Source organism: Lissotriton helveticus, chromosome 5_1, assembly GCF_964261635.1.
Source record: "Lissotriton helveticus chromosome 5_1, aLisHel1.1, whole genome shotgun sequence".
Classification (NCBI taxonomy): Eukaryota; Metazoa; Chordata; class Amphibia; order Caudata; family Salamandridae; genus Lissotriton; species Lissotriton helveticus.
The window spans coordinates 1,092,322,043-1,092,344,914 of NC_136065.1; the positions used below are offsets into that span (position 1 = coordinate 1,092,322,043).

At 47.4% G+C, this 22,872-nt stretch overlaps 2 protein-coding genes across 4 annotated transcripts in view; one reads left to right on the forward strand and one right to left on the reverse strand.

The window, feature by feature from the left end:
* The window catches only part of ATP5MK (ATP synthase membrane subunit k), a 43,821-nt gene extending 30,773 nt beyond the window's left edge, over positions 1-13,048 (reverse strand). The window contains exon 1 of the mRNA XM_078643697.1: positions 12,912-13,048. The gene's annotated coding sequence lies outside the window, so the exon portion shown is untranslated. The remainder of the gene's footprint in view (positions 1-12,911) is intronic.
* Positions 13,049-13,420: 372 nt separating this feature from the next.
* PDCD11 (programmed cell death 11) overlaps positions 13,421-22,872 on the forward strand; it is a 627,216-nt gene continuing 617,764 nt past the window's right edge. For all 3 annotated transcript variants that reach the window (XM_078643694.1, XM_078643695.1, XM_078643696.1), the window contains exon 1: positions 13,421-13,551. The gene's annotated coding sequence lies outside the window, so the exon portion shown is untranslated. The remainder of the gene's footprint in view (positions 13,552-22,872) is intronic.

The following is a 22,872-nucleotide window of genomic DNA, read 5'->3' on the forward strand; positions in this document are numbered from 1 at the left end:
CATTCATCTTTTGTAACAGACAGCCAGTTAGGTGGTGACCCCGCATTAGACTTAAACAACAGATTCGCAGTATTAACTGGGTTGGAGGAGTGTGACTGACTAGGGTGTCTAACGCCTTCTGAGATTGACCCTGCTGTACCCAATCAGTCCCCGCCAGAGGTCCTTGAGAGGCCCACAGGGGAAAGATTGAATAATTTTTGATCCTGGAGCATTGCTGGGCTGGCAAACAAGATCCTCTTTGGGTGAAATTTGTGAAACAATTCTCAGTAATAAGCCTACAAGAAACATGGGCAGTGGATTGCGACTTGCTATTGGAAGGGTATAAAGGCTTTTTTGTCTCAGCCATTCCTTCTGCGAGTGGAAGACCTAAGGGTGTTCTAGTCGTGTATATATATCTATAGCCATTGACTGCCAGATCCAGGTCATGCCAAACCGCAAACCAGGAATCCTTATACTATTAGTAAAAAGGGGAGACACTAGATGGGGCCTCATTAACTTCTACAATTCAGTAGTCTGTTCTCAGGGTGTTTGTAATATCACCTTGGGAACTTTTATAAGAATCTTTTGGCTCCATCCTACATAATCTTTTGGTTGCTGGTGGTTTTAATATACATCCTTGTGGCAACCCTACTTTATCCAGTATTTCTGAGTTAGGATGTCTCCGTATGAGGGGGGGGGGGGGTTCATTTTGAACATCATGCCCAGGGAGAATCAATGAAAAACTTGATAAATTAACTAGACATGGTGCTCCTGATGTCTTTAACCGCCCCTCAAACCAAATTTCCTGTGCCAACATTTAAAGGGCACGGGTCGTTTATAGATTTTATTTTAGTCTCCTCCTCTTTGCAATCTTTATTTCATGGTTTTATTATCATGGAGAGTGAATTTAGTGACCACAATCCACTCTGTGTTCACATGTTGGGCCCATTATCCGTACAAATCAGTAATGTTTCACTGAGGGGTATATTAAGACCGACTGATGGCAAGCGAAGACTTAAATGGTCTCAGATCTCCCCAGATAAATTCTACAATAAATTAAAAGTTTCTTGTGTCACTGAGCTATCACGTTTTACAGCTGTAGGCTCCTCTGCCAATGAGATTATGGGCGCATACGAACTAATAGCGCATAAGGCTGATGAAATCCTAAGTGCTCCCGCTAGTAGAACTGTCACCCATGGCCCTAGATTGTTCGACTCTCACTGTTCTAAGGCAGCTAAGAAGCTGAGGGAATCGCTGTCATCAGCCAAACCAAGGAGCCAATTCGCTGTACGCGCTTGTCGTAAATAATATAAGTTAGCTCTGGTTAAAGAAAGGGTGAGCTGAAGGAGGAGGCGTGGAGGGAATGGATTGCCGTCAGTACACTTAGAAATAGCTCCAGTTTTGGACCGTTGTGAATCAGCCATTCATCTGTCAGGAAGGGGGGGGGGGCTTAGATTCACACATCGGAGGAGTGAGTGCTTCATTTTCAATCTATGTCTGACTGCCCCAAGGAACACAGCTGCCAAGGGAGTTGAGTCGAAAATGACCCGCCAATAATCTTTGAAAAGGATGAGGTTATAGCTGGCATTGAAGGGCTATCCATTAACAAGGCACCGGGCCCAGATGGGATTCCTCCGGACCTATTTAAGTCCAACCCCCCCGTTTTGCGCACCAATTATGGTGGCTGTGTTTAACGCAGCAGCAAAAATAGGGTGCCCTCAATCATGGGCTTCTTCCACCATAGCCCCTGTTTTTAAGAAGGGAAATAGAAATAGTACCCATTGTTACAGGCCTATATCTCTTATTGACTCAGTGGTGAAAGTGGTAGGACGTATCCTCTTGCAGAGATTGTCAACCTGGGCAGAGGAGGAAGAGATTCTGTTGGAGGTCCAATACGGATTCCGGTCGGGCCGCTCTACCATTGCCCAGTGCCTTAACTTATATATGATACTGAGCAAATATACTGTGGCAAGTCCTGGTACTATTTATCTTGCCTTCATGGACTTGTCCTCCGCATTTGAATTTGTTATCAGAACTAAATTGTAGCAGTCCATGAGGGCAAAGGGGATGGATAACAATATTGTCCATTTTTTAGAGGACCTGCACAAATCAACTAAGGCTAATGTCAGGTTCTCTCAGGACCTTTGGGTTACTAGGGACCTTGAGATTAAGAGGGGTGTACGGCAAGGCTGCATTTTGGCCCCCTTTTTGTTTTAATTTTTATATCAATGACCTGGAGACTGAATTAAGAGAAACTGAAGTGGAGTACCCATATGTAGGGCAGCGTGGCATTCCAGTCCTGCTATACGCAGACGATGCCGTCCTTATATCTAGGACAGCAATGGGTCTGTAATCCCTTCTAACAGCCTTTTCTAGTTTCATGTCTGATCGGGACCTATTAATTATAATTCCAAATCATATGCAATGAAAGTGGGGCAACAATCTAAAAAGTTTTCAATTCAGTGTTGGCCCTGCAAAGATCCCCCGTACTAATGTATTTTCCTATTTAGGAGTTCTTCTTTACGATAAATTAAAATGGGGTCCTTTAATCTTGAAGAAAAGGGGGCTATGTGGCCCGGGTAAATGCGTCAAGTTTTAATTTAGCCTCAAACAGGGAGGAAACCAACAGGAGCTATGCTAAAGGTTTACCAAGCCAAAAGGTTGGCTATAGCTACCAATGGCAGTGAAATATGGGGGTGCACTATTGTGGATTTGCTCCAGGTGATGGAACGACTTTTTGAAACGCCTCCTCTGCGTCCCACGTGGAACCCCCAACTTAGTGGCACATGAGGAATTGGGGGTCTCTTTCTTAAATGATGTTCTTGCACTGCGCCCTCTGATTTTCTGGTTGAAGTGTTGGTTAATTAAAAATTTAACCCGCAACCACATAATCCTAAGAGAGTGCATGTCCCTTGACAATGCAACCAGAATCCTGTGGCTCAAGTACATTAAAAGTAGCATGGTAAAGGTAGGACGCGGAGACTTATTTTGTAAGCCACAATCGATTGTCAAGAAGGACGTGGAACTTATCAGGGCAGCCTTCCTGACCTTAAGGAAAGTGGACAGGGAATCGCAGGGCAGCCTTCCTGACCTTAAGGAACGTGGACAGGGAATTGCGGGAGTTACTGAAACCAGGTGTCCGCACAACGCCGACAACGAAACCTTACCTTATGGGGTTTTTATCAACACATGAGACATTTTTATTAACTAAGTTCCGTATGAACCTTTTTCACTTTTTGTTAGCTAGGCCCAAGGGATACAATAGAGGCCAAGTGTTAGCCGGCTGCGACGGGCAGTCTCCGCAGGATCTGCTACACTTTATGTTTCTATGTAAGTTGTATGAAATTCCCCAAAGGCACTTTCTGGTTCCTATTTTAAAAAGATTGAATTTTAGTCAGGCCGGTCCTCCCCTTATGTACCGTCAACTGCTAAAAGAGAACTGCATTATTTTCATAGTAGAAGTTTTAAAGCTTCAGTGAAATCGAGGGCCTGTATGGATGTGTAGATAGTGGTAGTTTAAGGTTTTTAACGGTTTAGTTGAATTTGTGCATTATTTTAACTGGAGGTCTTGCTCTTGCGGTATTTTACCTATAAAGCCCCAAACAAATCAGGGCAGGTTTTGGGCCTTATTTATAACCTGTAAATGAGATCGGACTTCAAAATGTTTTAATGAACTACTGTTTTATGTACTTGCTTTATGTTTTTATGCACTCTGATATATATATATAACGTTTGTTTTTTTTAAATTCTTTTTATTAACGTTGCAGAAAACAGTGGTGATCGTTACAGTTAGGCAATACAATACATACAGTTCTACCTCCAGAAATCAGAGCATGTTAGCAATATACATTTCAGAATACTCATTGCAGTTCATTATTTAAACATTCTACAGTGCGAGCGGTTCGCCAGTTGGGTATTTTGGGAGGGGGGGTTCACATATATGGCCCCTGTATTCATTCCATTCAGACCATATTGCAGACCATTTTCGGGGGCATCCCCTGGCTACATAGACTGTCTTCTCCTGGAGCATGCACCAGTCCATGTCCTTTTTCCATGCACCCAGTTTCGGTGGTCCCTCTGCCCCCCATAGCCTAGCTATATTTCTCTTTGCGATTGCGAATCCCAGTGTGGCCCAGATCCTCCCACAGGGCGGCAGATCTGTGGGCTCCCAAATGTTCAGGATACACCTCTTTGCCTCAACTCTTAGCTCCACCTCCCACACTTCTTGCATGCACCTATGTATTCGGCGCCAATAAGGCTGGAGCACTGGACAATCCCACAGTATATGGAAAAACATCCCCCTCCCTCCACATCCACTCCTGCAGAGCCCGTCCTCACTGCGACCCATCAATTGCAATCTACTCCCCGAGATGTAGACTCGGTGGAGAATTTTAAGCTGAATGAGCCTAAGTCTGGCCGATATTGTCACTTCCCTAGGGGACGCTAGAGCACTCCTCCTCATCTATTTCCAACCCTTGTGCCTCCAACTTCCCTTTTAGGGGTTGCAATATGTCCGGGGAGTTATTGATAATCTTTTTATATGTGAGTGAAATGCAATGCTCGGATAGGTGGCCGTCCAGCAGTCTGTCCTCCATGGGGGAAGAGTCTGGGGGCATAGTTCCTGGCGGAATGTTGGATTGCAGAGAATGCCTGACCTGCAGGTATCTGAAATATTCAGTTTGAGCAAGCTCGTATGTATGTTGGAGTGAGGCAAAGGATAACTCCTTCGGATCCTCATAGGTTTCTGATATAGGAGATCCCAATTAGGTCCCAATTACAGAACCCTTTGGTCCGGTTCAAGGTGCCCAATCGTTGTGAAACCCATAGCGGGGTAGCCATAGTTAGAGTGTCAGCCCATCCCAGGTTACATTGCACTGCGTGCCATATTTGGACTGAGCGTTTGGTTGGTCCAGTTAGCTGGTACCTGCCAGGTTTAGAATACAGGGCCGCTTCAAAGTACCCGCCCGGCAAGAGCAACCTGTCCATTCCATATCCTGGGTCATTGCCATCACAATACGTGGCCTGATTAATGGCCGAGAGGTGTGCGGGCCAATAGTATTTCCGAATGTCCGGGAGCGCTATGCCTCCGTCAAACCAGCTTAATGTGAGTTTCTGCAGGGAGATACGGGCGCTCCGGACCAAAGTAGCTCCCTCAGCGCGGTTTCAATAGCCTTGAAGTAAGACTGTGGGACCAAGTCTGGATGGTTTTGCAGAGCGTATAAAAATCTCGGCAACGCCATCATTTTAAAAAGTGACGCCCTTCCTAGCAAGGACAGTGGGAGCTTTCTCCAGGAGACAGAGTCCCTTTTGAACCGCTGTAGTGGGGGCAGTAGGTTCCTGTCAAACCTGGTGGCCCTTTCTTTAGAAACAAAGATACCCAGGTACTTAAACCCGTCTGTGGCCACCGCAATTGGGCAGTTCCGAGGAACCGCCGGGGGATCGCCATGGAGGACATACATCACTGACTTGCCCCAGTTAATACTGTATCCAGAGTTCCTGACGAAACTAGTGAAGATGTCCATGGCTACCATTAGGGACTTACGAGGTCTTGTGAGATAGAGGAGGGCGTCGTCCGCATAAAGCGATATCCTGTCCTCCCAACCGTCGGCCCACCTGATCCCTTTCAAAGAGAGGTCCTGTCTGATCCAGGCCGCGAGTGGCTCCAGAGACAGTGCAAAAGGTAAGGGCAAGAGGGGGCACCCCTGTCGTGTCCCTCTCTCTAGGGTGAATACCTCGGAGACCTTGTTGTTAACCGTCACCTGTGCCAGGGGCTTAGAGTAGAGGAGACGCACCCATCTGATGAACTCAGGGCCAAAGCCCAGTTTACGGAGGACAGCTATCATATATGGCCATTCTAGCGTGTCAAATGCCATAGCGGCATCAAGTGAGACTATTACTGCATCTTCCCCGATTGTGTGACTACGCCCCAGCACCCCATGGAGACGGCGGAGATTGAGCGCCGTATTGCGATGGGGCATAAAGCCCGACTGGTCCGGGTGGACCAGTGTCGGCAGGACTGGCTTGAGCCTATTGGCCAGTACCTTGGCTAGGATTTTGGGCTCCGCGTTCAGTAAGGATATAGGCCTATAAGAGGCACATGAGTCTCTTGGCTTGCCGTCTTTGGGGATGGCCACAATGGTGGCTATGCGCTGATCACGCGGCAATGTACCCCTCTCCCTGCTTTCCTCGAACATTCGCTTCAAAAAGGGGCTGAGGCCGTCCGGTTGGAGCTTATAAAGCTCGATAGGTAACCAGTTGGGCCCCATGGCTTTCCCCGAGTGAAGATCATGAATAGCTCGACCCAGCTCCTCAACCGTGAGTGGCGCCTCGAGAGTATCACGTTCTGCCTCCGTAAGGGTAGGAAGACGGATGTCGGTGAGCAGGTCAACGGAGTCCTCCTCAGGCAGGTCGGACCCCCTACTGTAGACTTTCCGGTAGTGCCGCTCAAACTCCCTAACTATCTCACGGGGCTCTGTGATAGCAGCCCCTGACTTAGTCTTAAGCTCTGCCACCACCTTCTGCAATTGCTGCTTTTTATCCAGCCACGCTATGAGCTTGCCTGCCTTGTCTCCTTGGTCGTAGATTCTACCGTCTCTATCTCAGAGTACGTGTTTAGCAGCATCTGTGGCCAGTGCCCTATATTCCGCCCTCTTAAGTTGCAGCTGGTGAGGTGCTTCTGGAGTGCCGCAGATTCCAGCTCCTGGAGATCCTTCTCCAAAGTGACCATTTGTGCCTCCCTTTCCCTGCGGCGGCCCGCAATTACCGAGAGGGCCTCCCCTTTAAGCACTGTCTTGAAAGCCTCCCACAGCACTACAGAGGAGTCGACCGTGCAGTCATCATCCTCGAAGTAGCGAGCAATCGCCAGAGTTAGTTTCTTTTTTGTGTCTTCATTACGGAGATACCAGGCGTTTATCGGCGTTGTGATCCCCTCCCTTCTTTCTCCTATCGCGAGATGCACCATTAGTGGGGAGTGGTCCGAAATGCCTCTTGCCAAGTGTGTGGCGGCCTGCACGGTGGTGCCCTGATGTATAGGTGCCAGCATGTAATCTATGCGGGAAAAGGTACGATGAGGGCCTGAAAAGAAGGTGTACTGGTTGTCTGTTGGGTGTTTGAATCGCCATATGTCAGTGAGGCCAAATGTCTCGGTGAAGTCAACTAACCACATATGGCCCGGTGGTATATCTCGGGCGGAGGGGGGGGGGGGGTCTGTCGAGGTGCCCTGAGATTACTGCATTGAAATTTCCTTCAACTATAAGCTGCCCTTCCGGAAGGGATAATAGCAGTCTCCCCAAGTCCTGGTATGATTGAGTTTGAAGCCCAGGTGGGATGTAGCTAGTGACAAGATTAACTCTGTGGCCTTCCCATCTGCCCGAATAGCAGCATAACGACCAAGAGGGTCAGAATCTGTGCAGTCTATGACCAGTGGGAAGTTGTGACGTGTCATTATGCCCACCCCCCGGGACCCTGAGGTGAATCCGGCATGGATCGCAAGTGAGTACCCCCATCTGTTCAGTGCATGGCATGAATTACCCAGTAGGTGGGTCTCCTAGAGGAGCACCACATTCAGCAAGTGACGTTTGACAAATTGCAGCACTATGGTTCTCTTGAGCTTATCCCCCAGCCCGTTGACGTTCCAGCTCATAATTTTGAGGCTTTTATCCCACCTCATAGTAGTGCTCACTCCTAACTGCAATACAAGCCCCGAGGTTTCTGGTACAACGCACCCTGATAATAGCAAAAATCTGTCGTGACAACACCAAACATTTCCCAATCCCTCCTCCCAACCCTCAATTCCCCCCACCCCTGACCCCCCCCATTGTGCCCCCAACAACCCCCCAACAGGCAAGACCCCCCCCTCCCCAACAACCCCCCCCCACCCTGCTACCCTGCTCCGTAGGCTTTTAACTACCCACATCCCCAATTAGCAGAGCACCTTTAGCCCAGTCCCCACCTGGGAGTGAGGAAACCTCCACCTCCCGCTAGAACTCTGAAAGGGAGGAGTGCACCGGCCCCAGCTCCAGCCGCCGTCTACTCCTGTCCCCTTCGGTACCTAATATAGCTGTACCCAAGAGTACACTCTCATCATGTTAATACATTCTTCCAACTGTTCGTGCCCCATCATGGTTTTTGATGTAAGACCGAATAAAGTGTATTTGAATTGACTATCTAAAAAGGTACAAGGTAGTTTGATGATGACTGGGCCATGTTAGAACAGACTGAACCGAGACACTCTCTACTATAGTGAACGCTATACCATGTACCATTTCAAAGACTAAATTAAGAACCACGTTTGTGCAAATACAATACAGACTAATGTTAAAAATCATGCACATGGCAAAATTAATGCACAAGTAGTCTAAATGTTCGCTGTCATAAAAGCCAAGACTGCAACACTAAACCACAGAGCAGGTTATTTGCTGAATGAAAGATTGAACCGTACCTTTCAGATAAACAGCAAGTCAAGGCTACAGTGACAGGTTACGGTACACGTGACTACACAATAAACAGAGATACTCTGGAGGAAGGAAAAGTGTAACAGCTGAGGGAGATATGGAAAATAGAAAATAGATAATCTCCAGTTAAGCATAAAGCAACATGGCCATATAGAAAAAAAATTAGGTTTATGGTTATTTGTATACCGCTTACGAGACCTACTGGCACTATTCTGGATGGTCTGTATGTATTACTCATTATTTACAAGGCTGTCAGTTACCCTTGTGTTAAAGGAAGGGTTAAAGAAGTCATGAGAATAAAGATGTGTGCATAGTCAGCATATAAATAGTAGTTAAAGCCAACCTCTTTGATTATATCCCCAAGGACCACTTTAGATTTCAACTGGACAGGTTTAGTGGGTTGTATAATGCTCATGTGCAATAAAATGTCATAAAATATGGCATGGGCGGCTAATTTGGGGAAAACAGACAGGAGCACCCAAAAAGCAGGACTATGTAGTTTAACATCAAAGCGCAGCGGGGTTGCCCTCGCTTGTGCCTGAGTCTTGCCAGAGTCCTGCCCGTCTGCGCCCGTCAGCGTCCCGGAGGCAGCGGAGCGGCGGGAGGGCCTGGCCCTATAGGGCTCCCCCTTGCGGGGAAGATGGTCTGCTATACGTCGAGGGAACTCCGCTCTTTGCAAAATATTTCTTGCGCTTGTCGATCTGTTTTTCCGGGTCACCACAAGGGAAAAAGGCACTGTCCTGGGTGTGGTTGGTCGCCTGGCCATGCCCCCGCCGCTTCATTGCGGAGAGGAGAGGATCGGGTAAAACATCTTTGCTTATTGCTTAACACGAGATCTGTAAGCAGACATGCCCTGGAGATCTTTGACCTCCTAGTTAGGGAAAACCATTATGTCTGATGCCGACGGAAACCTGGCTGGGGGAGTTGTCTAATCCTGACATCATGGCGGCCATTCCACCGGATTATAACATCTTCCGACAAGACAGAGCCAAGGGAAGGGGAGGTGGGGTGGCTTTGGTGGTGAAGAAGCTAGCCCCGTGCTCCATTCTTCCTCTGGAGACTATCGCAGGTTCCGAATCCCTCGCTTTCACTATTATGCTGGCCCCTCAACAAGCTTTAAAAGGGCTGCTGGTATACAGACCCCCTGGTCTAGTGGGTTCTTTTTTTGATGACCTTCAGGCTGCTATTTCCGGACTAGCTCTGAGTGCTCAGCACTGTTTGCTGGCGGGAGATTTTAATTTCCACATGGATGTGGGTGAGGATCTGGAGGCCAACAAATTGTTCGACATTACGGCCCCCCTTGGTCTCGTCCCTTTTCTTGCTGGCCCCACACACAATAAGGGACATACCTTGGATCAGGTTTTCTCCTCGGTCCCTTTAGTGGATATTGAGCTTCTTCCGGTGCTCTGGACCGACCATAGTCTGGCCAGGTTCTCTGTTCTGGGCTGGGAGAAATTACCCAGTAGCGCCCCTAGACAGTATGGATCTGCCTTGAGGGCATTTCATCGGGTGACTCCTGAGCTGCTAGCTCAGGCTCTTTTGGACCATCCGTGCCCCTTTTCAGGTGACCTAGAGCAGGACGTTGAGTCCATGCAGGTGTGGCTGATGGGCAGGCTGAATGACCTTGCCCCGGCAACGGCCCCTCGGGCCACGGTAAAGCGGGTTTCTGCACCATGGTTCACTGAGGCTTTGTGTGCCACTCGCCGCCAGTGCAAGATGGCTGAGAGGGCGTGGCGCCTTCAATATGATCTGGAGGCCAGATTTGCGTATAGGACGGCGGTCAAAGCCTATCACCGCGATATCCTTCACGAGAAAAAGGACTATCTTGCCAGGAGGATAGAGGCAGCTACCAATTCGTGCAAAGAGATTTTTACTGTGGTGAGGGAGTTTACGGCCCCTAGATCCAATTTGCCTCAAAGTGCGCCATCCGAGTCGTGGGTCTGCGATCTTGCCAAGTTCTTTACGGACAAGATTAAATTGATCCAGGATTCCTAAACAGAAAACTCTGTCGAGGCGTTTTCTAACAAGGTGGGTGGATCAGCTCCTTTGATCACTCGGGATGCTGTTCTGGCAGAGTTTCCTGCTATTTCCACCGATGCTTCTCTGGCACTTTTGGCCAATCTTAAATCGGGGTCGCCAATAGACCCTTGTCCGGCCAAATTTTTGCCCAAGATGGCGGCTGTGGTCAACCCATTGGTCAACCCCCTCCTGAATCTTTCTTTAAGGGAGGGGAGGGTCCCGCAGTCCTGGAAAAGGGCAATGGTGATCCCCCTCCTTAAAAAGCCGGGTTTTGATCCGGAGGTTTTGGCCAATTACAGGCCTCTCCCTCCTCCCGGCGCTGGCTAAAATCACGGAGAAGCATGTGCATGGCACACTGTCGAGCTTCTTAGAGTCCAATGTCCTGCTACACCCCACGCAATCCGGTTTCCGCCTTAATTTAAGTACGGAGACGGCACTCCTGGAGGTGTCAGAGGTCTTCAGGGAGACATTGGACTCAGGAGGCAAGGCCATGCTTGATTTGTCGGCGGCCTTTGACACCGTCCCCCATGAGGCGCTCCTCGCCTGACTTTATGACATCGGTCTGAGGGGGACGGTGTTCAACTGGTTTACATCTTTTCTTGAGGGTCGCCGACAAACGGTCTGGGCCTCCCCGAGCTCCGCCGATATGCCGCCACTGGGAGTCGGAGTTCCGCAGGGCTCTGTGTTGAGCCCGACTCTTTTTAACATCTTTATGACCCCTTTGGCGGCACTGGTGGAGTCTTTCGGGCCCAGATCGTTTCCTACGCTGATGATACCCAGCTGCTTTTCACATGTAGGAAAGATCAGGATTTTGATGGAGAGAGCATTCGGGGCTGCTTAGGGATGGTCTTCAACTGGTTTCAGCAGAACAGCCTCAAAGCGAATTCTAATAAATCAGAGCTGCTGTTCTTTGGCTGTTCCTTAGACCCTGATTGGCGGGCTTGGTGGCCAGTGGATATGTGCCCCCCTGCTCAGGCTTCCCAGGTGGCAAAAAATCTGGGAATCAAGTTTGACAATAATCTGATGCTGAGATCCCACATCTTAGGTCTGACGGGCACTTGCTTTGGCATTCTTAAGATGCTCCGGAAGTTTTTACCTCTGCTCACAGAAGAGCATAGAAAGATCACGGTGCAAGCCTTAATTGGCTCCAGACTGGACTATGCCAACGTCCTTTATTTAGGTCTTCCGGACTATCTTGTTCAGCGGCTGCAGATGGTGCAGAACTCTGCGGCTCGCGCCATCTTTGGCCTTCACAGGCGTGCTAGAGCATCCGGTTTGGTGCAGTCGCTTCACTGGCTGCCCATCCGGAAGCGGATTATGTTCAAAGCATTGACCCTGGCTCACAAAGCGCTTTTTGGCTCTGGAGCAAAGTACCTGCAGCGCAGGATTGTCTTATCGCGCGCTCCGATCTCTGCGGTCGGAATCTTTGTTTCTGGCCGTGGTTCCCCGAGTGACGAAGGCTCGTATTGGGGGGCGCTCCTTCAGTTTGAGGGCCCCTCAGCTTTGGAACTCTTTGCCTCTGACCTTGCGTTGCACATCTAATCTGCTCTTGTTCAGGAAGGGCCTTAAGACCTGGCTTTTTAACCTTTAGTGTGTCTCCTGTTTGTGTTTGTTTTTTTATGGTGTTATGTTCTTTTTTCACTGAGCTGCCCAAACAAAGCGCCGGGACACTCTTTGTGAGTAGCCGTGCGCTACAGAAATAAAATTTAACATAACGTGGAAAAATGTGTGAACCAGCGAGTCGGAAGAATTTGTGGGATGTAAAGGGGGGCGGGGGACTGAATCTCCAGGAAAGGGGGAAAAAAGTACTTTGGCATTAAATGAACGCGAGAATGGAAAGGCGAATCCGGCGCTTCACCAGGTAGCAAAAGTACACAGCTCCTTAAAGAGAAAATTAAATTCACCTTTCCCAGTTTTTTGTTCAGTCACGTGACTCTGCTTTACCTATTTTAACTAACATATTGTTACATTACATGCAACATACGCAAGGTGTTCTGAAAGAACTTGAAAGCTGATCATTTCGTATCAGCTATTAAGTACTAGGGACGAGACAAATACTCCACATAAATACAAAGGGCACTACAACGTGTCCCCTCTTTCTCAACCCACGCCTCAACTGTGTCCTAATTTGACAGAAAAATGTATAACTGGTAAAAATCGTGAATAATTAGATTTGCAGCAAGAAAAAGCAATGTTGCTGTTTCACTTACATTTGAATGCTATATGAAAAAGATAAAATAAACATGAATTAACACGTTTAAATTAACACATGTTTAAACTAAACAAAAAAAGTGCTCCTATTAATTAAGCACCGGTCCCTTTGAAACATCAACTCCAAAGGTCTCGGGCCCTGGTCGTCCTTGAGCACGCAGGACTATTGGTGACAGCACTTAGAACTCGAAAACTCTCGAGGACCATCTGCAACAACACTCTCATTCAAAAGACCCCTCTAGCTCTCACCTTCGTTCAACAGCGACCGGCTCGATGCCCTTCACAAGCAGCAGCAGAAGAAACAGAGACCGCCTCCCACAACGGAAGTACAGGCGAACTCCCGCCCCTATACACGGCAGGGTTCAGAAAGAGAGCACTGCACCGATTGGTTCAAAACCTGTCAATCAAACAGAAAACAAACACGGTAAAACCCTTCATTTATTCGTTCCCAAAAATATAGTCTTTTCGAGAGCATGTAAAAAATGTGACACGATACTTTGCGCGAGAATAATGGAGGCATGTACAATTTAATTTTGAAAATGAAGGTGGTAAAAAGCCCTACTACGTTTATGTGTTCGCATAAGGAGGTGTTTAACGAATTTCATTTTCTTTAAAACAAGTTTCTTGTCCATTGGCGAAAAGTCACTTTTCTAATTTAAAGAAACCGGCCTATTCCAATGTGGCCGCGCAATTCTTAGCACAGTTCTTACTCTATTGCTTGCGTACTAGTCTTTTGATTCTCACAGGAAATAGTTCCTGTGACCTGCCTACCAAAGTGTTTCCGGGTTGACGTACATGTGGATGTTTGTGGCTGTCCTCCTGATGCTAGAACGGCTATTAGTAGACCCAACTGCTCGACCGTGAGGAGCAACCAGAGGAAAACCAGACAGTAAGTCTACTTTTGTTGCCCTCTCTACTCGATCAAGTTTCCAATCTTCAAAACTAAAGAAGACACGTGAAATGAGACTTTTTCAAGGTGGTGTTTGGCTTTATGGCAAAAGTTTTCAAACATTTTTGTTCTGAACACCTCTAAACAAAATGTTTTGAATTTGGGTCCCCTAAGAAACATAATGGCAAGGGTTGGTTAAGCGGGAAGAACAGGACTTAGCGCAGTTATGAGTCTTTTCAGATCATTACATTTGACCTGTAGCACAAAATGCACAGTATTTGTTAGACTTATACAAGAGCAAATACATCGAACAAAAAAATATAGTGACCAGAAATCAGTCTCCATAATTGGGGCGTTGTAAGCCACACACACTCCTGGGCATGCAATGCCAGCTACTGAACTGATGATACCTGCAGCCGTGATTATCAGCCTTTCTCCTCTGCCTCTTTCATTACTCTTTCACCCCTTGCCCCAAAGACGGACAGTCCTATTTGTGACGTAGTCGTGTAAAGTAGACTCGTAAGGTAACTTAAGGATATATTGGAGGGCAAGCCAGTTACACCCAATGCCTAGTGGTATCGCCTCCAACTGTCAGTACCTGCTCTCTTATATTACCACGTTCCAGAACCTGTGGCCTCATGTTACCAGAATACAGGTAACCTATATGCCACAAGTGGGCCCCTTGGACACCTGGGTCCCAGTGGTAATGCACCTGCTGCATTAATGATAGCTACTTCTTGAGAAAGGGGAGTCTCTTCTGACATGTTAAAAAACGTAAGCCCCCATCTTGCCCTACCCATCATCCGAGGCCCAAACTAAGGTGTTCCCTCTGCTTCAATATTCTTCTTCCTGGGGCTCTTGCTCCCAGGTGCAAAGCTACGCTGGCTCAGCAACGGTGAGTTGGGCCCTAGTGCAAGCAAGGAAGGATAGTTAAAAAAAAATAATTGCGTTTTGTCAGTCCTTCGTACACTTGGGTCCCAATGCCACTGCGCCTGCACCATCTGTCTCCTCTTCTCACTTCTGTGGGACATCCCTCCTAGGCCGGAGGCCCAATGCAAATTGCTTCCCCTTTTGTGTTGGAATAAAAGCTCCACATCTCAACTCCCTGTTGCTTGGGACCTGTTCACTACGCTGAATCCTAATGCTAGCTAGGAAAATGGCCTCCAACTCCGCTTTCCCTTTTGTGGTACTAAGACATATTTGGGTTGCAGTGGCCTCTCACACCAATGACCCAGTGCCATTGTATCTGCTGCACTGATGGCTGTGATGGCCCTTTAAAAAGAAAAATATATGAACCCACATATCTCACTCCCTTCCCTGGGGCATCGCTCTGAAGAAGCTGTCTCTGTCCATTTATAAACAAAAAATATCCCCCACATAGCACCTCTCCTCTGTGCCATCTCATTGATGCTATCCATTGATCTCACTCCTTTCCTGTTTTTCCTGTGCCATTATTCTGAGGCCCTGGGGTCCAGATGATCAGGGTTCTCATGACTCAAAATTTCCTCTCACTATGGCGAGCTGATTTTTAGCTTTGCAGGAACTTTCTGGGGCTTACTAGTCCTTTGTGTGGAGGGACTACTACACAAAAAGATATGAGCATCGCTTATTTCTCCGCGCCTTTCTAATTAAGGCATGAGGTTGCAACACTTCTGTATATGCAGCGCAGCACGCCCTCTTAGGAAAAAAACCCTGGGATTACCTTTGAATGTTTCATTCTGCAGAAAGCTACTGTCTGAATATAGCCGTTGGCTGTGGCAGAGTCAGGAAGTGTTGCTTTTTCTTGTATACTGTCTCTATGGGCTGGCTGGCACTATGTGGAATGTGTCAGACTAGCTTCTCCTTTGGAGATAAATTGAACTTCAAGGTTCTGTGCCAGATAATTCTAGCTTAAAGTCCAGGATAGCTGCAACACTGTATTGCTACTCGTTTCAAACAAAACATGGTTTGCATTAAATTACTGGTTCATTTCTCAGCCCTAGCTGGCTTTGAATCTGACTCTTTACTATTCAACTACTCCCAGCTTGTTATCAACTACTCGCCTTTTGGTTATCTGAAACTTTTCAGGGGTTAACCATGTCTAGGCTATCAATAAATCGTGTCAAGACGGGGGATTCCAGAGCCGGCTGAGCCTAAATAAGGCTTCCTTCCATTCCCTCTCTCTTATACTCGAGCAGGATCAGTGCTGGCTCATTAAGAGAGCTAACAGGTATGAGCAGATGAAGATCCAACTGTGCCCAATGTGAGCAGTGCGCAGAAACTGTACAGGCATGAGAAAAACAGGGCTAATGTATGTACATATGGGTGTGGTGCAAGGCTGGAACCTAGCTCAGGCCAAATGTTCTGCTCTCCCCTTAGCCTTTCAATGTATTTCAACTGCTGATTTAGGTGAGAAGACACAACAATATTGACATTTAAATAGTGCTCTGTCCACCGTTAAAGGAACTTTTTTTTTAAAGATTATATATGTCAGTTTGATTTAATACAAGGGTGTCTAGTAATTGCTTTAAGAAGGCAGGATCCAGAATACTGAAAATCTAGCATAAATTCAGCCCTCCTGCCCCTAATTTAGACACCCTTGATTTGACACGTAATCACTGTATTTATTTAACTCTGGTTACCATTTATTTCCTGATAAAACTGAACAAAAAAGCAGTGGTGTTAAACAGAATAGAAAAGATGATTTCAATCCAATGGCTGAACTGTTTCAAACTCAACTTCTCATTTACGTGATCTTAGTACAGCTTTACCTGCATACCTACCTCTAAAGCTAGGGTATGATCTTGAGTCACCTGGGCAGGATAGGAGATGAACAACAGACATCAGCTGAGTGGAATGTCATGCACTGAAGGGGGAGGTGCTGTGCATATGTGCTCTTTGCAGATATGAGTTGCACTGTAGATAATGCTGGCTCGGATGGTAGGTGTCCAGCTTGAATGAGTTGTACCTAGCAGAACATTGAGCTTTTTTGTCTTCGCAACTGTTGGACCTGGCCCGTTTGGCAGGTTCACCCCGAGACTTTTTGCTTTTTCCTAGCCTGTTTCTGGAACCTGGGTTGGTGATTTTAGGCCTCTGCGCACTTTTTCACTGTGGTACAGTGTAAAGTGCGTGTGCTCTCTGTGTATGTGTGGTGAGTGACCTGCCCTCCCATAGGAATGAATGGGGAATATGTATGCCCATGGTAGTTCCTGATGTGTGGGGAGTGCAGGGTCGAGTTTGATATGTGTGAACTCGTGAGATTGAATGCTGCGTAATGGTGTATGCGGCATGGTTGTGTCTAGTCTAGAAGTACCACTTTTAGAAGTGGGCATATTTGTGTAGTGAGTTTGCTGGCACGTGATTGGCTGGTGAGCCTGGCCCAGGAGTGCCTGGGCCTGCTTGTGGATTGACTGTCTGGTTTGAGTGTGACAGGGTCTGCAGAGCCCCAGGAGGTTGTCTGAGTCAGCCCGTGGATGAAAGGCAGCATCTGCTGCCAGGGAAGTGGGAGGAGATTAGCACCTGATAGTGAAGGGCTGTGCCTGCCTGCCACAATGCTGGCTCCACCCCCCCTGGGCGACTGTCACCTCTGTCCCTGATACTGAAGGGACTTCCCTATAATCCGTTCTAGCTGGTTCTCACACTGCCTACACAAAGACTTTTCTGTGTATAAGAAGGGGCTGTGTCCCCTTCCAAAATGTTCTTGTTTCTAAACTTGAATCTGCCAGGGGCGTGCTGCTGCTGGGGCTCAGGGGAATCCCTGAGCCCTGCCCAGCCCCTGGACTCCTGATGGACTTTCCCTGCTGGGGAGCTTGGAGGACTTTTTCTTTGTGGATGGCGCCCTGGGAGTGCTTTCCTTTTTATTGCAGGACTCCTGGGTACATCTAGCGCTGGGAGCGCTGTTTTCCCCCTGAAGAACGGTGCTGGACCTTTCTCTAAACTTACAGTGCCTGGGAGCACGGCATTTCATTGCTAGCGCTGGGAGCGCTTTATTTTTCCCTTCTAGCGCTGGAGAGTGCTGCTCTGGTCCATGAGCGCTGTATTTCGCCCCTAGCGCTTCAGAGCGCTTCCGTGTCCTTGTAGCGCTTGGGAGCGCTTTTTGATGCCAATTCACGAGAGCCCACCTCGCTTTATTATTTACTTTGATCGAGAGCCCACCTCGATTTCGTCCCTGTGATCGCCGCCCGCCTGCCTGAATCGCGCTGCCCGTGGCGACCCGGAAGTGATTGACCAGCCGGCCGGCCAATCCTGTCGCGGCCGGCCGGAACTCCCGCCCCCACAGCTCGGGGGAAGGAAGAAGATGTCGTGCTGGTGCGGGGCTCCCGTGGCCTGGAGGGAGCCCCGAGGAGAGATAGATGTCCGGCGAGGGAAAGAAGAGTGAGGCCGACCCCGCAGCGGAGGAAGGAGCCTGCCCGGATCCCGACACCGGAGAGACAGGAACAGCAGCCGGTGAGTTGGGGCCGAGTGGGGCCGGTGTGGTTATGGCAGAGGGGGGCGTCGGGGCACATTGCCGGTGCCCCCCCGTGGGCTGCTAGCATGTCGGGCAGCCCCAGATGGTAGCGGGCCGCCCCACCATCGAGACCATTGTTGCTTGAGCCTTGAGAGAGGCTCGTGGGGCATTTTGTTCTGAGTCCCCCGAGAGGGACTCCCCGCCTGCATTTTTGTGTTGTGAGCCCAGAGAGGCTCGGGGGCCAGGTTCTTGATGTCGAGCCCCCGAGGGAGGGCTCCAACGACCCCTTATTTGTGTTAAGAGCCTGCTAGGCTTAGGGGGGTATTGTGTTGAGGAGCCAGAGGGCTCCAGAGAGAGGATTAGCTGCAGAGCCTGTGTGGCTCCACCATTGGTGGCGCAATTCGCCAGAGGGGCTGCTGAAGGCCCTGCCACAGTTTTTCATGATTCTCCAGCTGCCCAGCAATTAGTGGGCAGCTGCACCGTTTAGGCGCAATTTCAGGAGAGAGTCCCTGTGTGGGACAGAGAGGGCACAGTGGTGCCAGGCCTTCCCAGCTGCGCAGAACTTAGTGCCAGCTGCTACTTTTAGGCTTTCTTTTCTTGAGACTGGCGCTGCATGGCAGCGCGCCCTGACATTTGGACACAGGGTGTCTGAGCCCCAACAAGGCCAGTTGGCCTAGGGACTGCCACAGGTGGTGGCTTATGTAGGTTTTGCGCAATTGTATGGTTATTGCACCTCTGAATGTGATTTCTTACATCATGTGTTATTCCTGCACCTCTGAATGTTTTTAGACATCATGTGACTTTTGCGCTACTGCATTGTTCTGGTACCTCTGAATGTATTTTTATTGCATCATGTGCTTTATTCTTAACACCGCTGAATGTGTAGGTTTATGCATCATGTGTTTCCCTTTACTACTCCTCTGAATGTATATTTATGCATCATGGGTAATGTGTTCTTTCTTAGACCCCTAAATGCTGTGTGATACTTAGGTGGTTGTTCTTTTTAGTACAGGTGGTCCTAGTGAGGTCCTGGTCCCCTGCGTGACATTCTCCTGAGGTGTTTAGGGTTGCGTAGGTGGTACTTACCTGTCCCCAGTAGTTACTGGATGTGATTTACAACTGTTATTCTTTTTGCTATACTTATTCTAAGTTCTATAAGTGCTATTTCTATATCTACAAAGTGTTGATTCTGACAGTGGCCCATGTGGCCCTGTCCTGTACATAATCCCTTATGAATGTTGCCCGTGCCAGTTGGCACAATGTACATGTGTGATTTTTATCTGATATGTTTTGACAATACAAAAGTTATTTTAATATAACCTTGTGTGGAGTTCCTTTTGTGGTGTGCCTAGGATGTTGTTGCTGTTGTGCGCTGGCGCAAATGCTTTACACATTGCCTCCGAGTTTAGCCTTACTGCTTGTGCCAAGCTACCAAGGGGGTGAGCAAAGGTTATCTTGGCGTGTGACTTCCTTGTCCTGACTAGAATGGTGGTTTCTGCCTGGCTTTGGCGTCAGCCTTAGCCTACCAGAAATAGCCAGTTCTAACAGCAACCATCATGAGTTGTGCCAGGTGCGGGCTGTGCAGAATCTGAGCTGTGCAAGAGGAATAATCTGGGTTGGAAGAGAGAACTGTGTCCTCAAGAGCTGTGTAGAGCAGGCACTGTGTAGGTTATGAGCTGCGTTTTAATCATATAAACCACACAGATGTTGACCTGCTGATCAGGTTGATTGCTGATGTCCCCTGAGCTTAACCTCAAGCCTTGCTCAGCATCTATCATTAAAAGTTCTCTTAAAAGGACAAGTTGGGAGGTCCATGAAATGAACATCCCTTAACAATTCTTCACTTTGCAAGTGACCGGTCCATGTCTCCGCTAGGCTAACCCAATGTGGAGACTCCACTAGCCTAATCCAATGTAGAGAATTATTGTACAATCCCATGGCAATCGCAAAACGTTCTTCTTAGAGAAAGGAAGACTTATTTGCCCCTCTTTCACATACTTGGAGATTACGCACAAGACTAGGTCAGGGAGGATACCCATCTAAGCCCAGGGAGTCAGATCAACTGATATATGTTTGGGGGGCAAGAGTAAGGTCTGCATGGTGTGTTAGCAAATCAATCTTTTTGCTATGAATGAGGCTGGCAACTGGTGATGCACTCAGTTGAGATGTGTTGACAAAAGCATGTTACAGTTCCACAGAAAACGTAGTGCTGGCTGCATTTTTAGTGTGTTTACTGCTGCACTTTGAGCACTAGTGAAGTAACTGTCAAGGCAGATAAGCGCTCCATGAACATAATTTTTGTCTTCAATTAGTTGAATAGTTATTGATGAAAACATGCAGTAATCGGAAGCTATCCAAGTATGATGGCTCAGCCTTCCATCCTTCAAAAAATCAGTACATTTAGTTTTAAATTGGTTGATGGGAACACCAGTTTTCAGAGCTTCTTAAAAACAGCAGATCTAAAAGTTAAGTGCCTGAACCTTTGCACTGAGGTGTTATTTTACTACCTGTGTTTGGGGGTATTTGTGTGTATCTAAGTTTTATCCTGGAAAGTCCCATCTACATATAAAACACATTTCTCCGGTAAGGACGTCAGTGACAAATTCAGTTTTTCTGTCTGGTAGTAGCATGGTGGCCCACAAATTTTAGGGATGCCGGGGCTTCTAATTACCCCAAAAAAATGATGGCCATTCTGTGGGACAAGTGTATTACTATTAGATCATGTAGATAGTTTAAGTTACTAGACCCGCAGGTCTAGCAACGTTTTTAATACTTTTGAAGGCCTGACTTTTCATCTGAATGTGATCTTGCTGGCCTCCTCCCTGCCCTCTCTCTCCTCTGTGCCACCCATTCTACTCACCCGAAGCCCATCTGCATATTAAGAGGTTGAAGTGGGCAGGTCTGTGGGGAGTAGCATGCCCATACTTTCTTAACTTGTTAATACTTGCCTTAAAGTGCCTTTGGCTTAAACTCAAGGGACATGCGAGCTCCTGGCTGTGAACTTGAAGGAGGGACCGAGAACTAAAGAAGAGACAGTCCTCATCAGACTGTGTCTGATACCTAAAAGAAATGTAAATGTGTGCAGTTTCTTAATCCGCAAATGTAAAGGCTGTTAGTGAGCCACTGTAGGCTTTAATTAATGGAGTCACTTGAAGCTTCATGGTAACAAAGATTTCTTATTTTTGAGAGATAATGTAAGTGTGCTACCAACTGAGATCCAGGGTGCATCCTTTTAATGGACACTCGTAAAAAAGAATGGTTGCACTAGGAACAGTCTGACTGCACCTATATAGAAGCACTTGTTTTTATCTTGAACACTAAATCATCTTGCAGCAGCTTAACTCATACTGTGCATAATGCAATGTTAAAATAAAGATTTGCATATCAACAATGCTTTCCTGTCACGGACTAAGACCTCGTTGCACTATGAATAGATAAGTCACTATTTACCATTGCGCCAACCAGGTTTCAATTCTTCATCTGCAGTGATCGCTTTAATCAATTGAGATTTCACATTTCCCAAAGATTAGTTGCACATGCATTTATTTTTCATTTAAGGCAGGTGAATTAACAAAATTGTTGAATACAATTTTGCTCTTTTTAGTCAAGTGTTTGATCCAGTCACCAAACTCCCTGACCTAGCTCCCATGGCACTCTGGATCACTGTTTCATCACCTTTTTCATGCTCTCCAACCCTGCATGTAAACAAAATCAGTCTGGAATCTTGCTAAATAAACAAGGTGGAGCTTCCAGACCTTCTTTAGTACAAGTATTGCTGAGGCATTTGCACCCCCCTGGCAATACATCCAAGGACCCCAAGGGGGCATGACCCACAGTTTGCAGACTTCAGCTTTATGGGAATTGATTGATTCAGCTTTCCGTCCATCATCTGTTTCTTTTGCATTTGTTGCCTTAAGTGGGAAGGGTATGCCCAGATGTGGGTACAATGCTCGCTACACCACCAGATTCAAGCTAGCCTGGCTGATGAGGGGCAAAACCCCGAAACTGGTCCCAGGATGCTTGTATCTGGTCCAGGGAGGACCTGGCCTGGCAGTTCGGGCTGGACTGTTCCCATGGACAGCAGGGTTAAGACTGATTTGAATAGGGCTGGGTCTCAAATGGAATGGCGTGGCATTCAAAAAAAGGATGGATTTAACCAGATCTGTTACAGGGGGTGAATGTTTGATTGATTCAGCATTCCTGGCATCATCTGTATTTTTGCAGTTATGGGAATGGCATACGTGCCAGACTTTTGTTGAGAGGTGGAAATGTTCATGCCACTTTTAAAGCAATCTGGACCAGGAGAAAATACTTTATTTTAAAACCCTTCCCTAAAATAGTGTGTTGCAGATCAATACAAATCATGGACGCAGTGAAGGGATTGTCTTTTACAGTGCGATGGGACTGAAGGGAAAAGACCACAGTCCGAGGGTTATCCCCTGCCTGTTTGCTCAAGGTGATATTGCTACGGACCCTCAAGAATACTCTGTATTTAATTGTAATGGGTGGCAACAACAACCCACTGGGAGGGAACCAAAGGAGAAAATAACTTTAGCAAAAGTTATAGTCTACTAGTTTAAGAGGAAGGGAGATATAGTAAGAGCATTGAAGAAAAACAAGAATATTATTGCAATTATTAGAAGGCAATAAATTGACGGAAAGGAAGGCATTATTAATCAGGGAGGCATGGGCGCAGTGCTGTTTTTCTATCCTGCTTCTAGAATATAACATTCGCTTCACCTAATTAAAGTGCTCACCATTCAACAAAGATATTCAATTTATTGAAAAGTGTTTTCATTAAACTGGTAAATGTCATTGCATTGGTATAGTGTGTTGCTGCCATCAGTGTGGCTTTATAGGTTTGTTGTTTTAACCTCGGATGCATGCAGGCATGG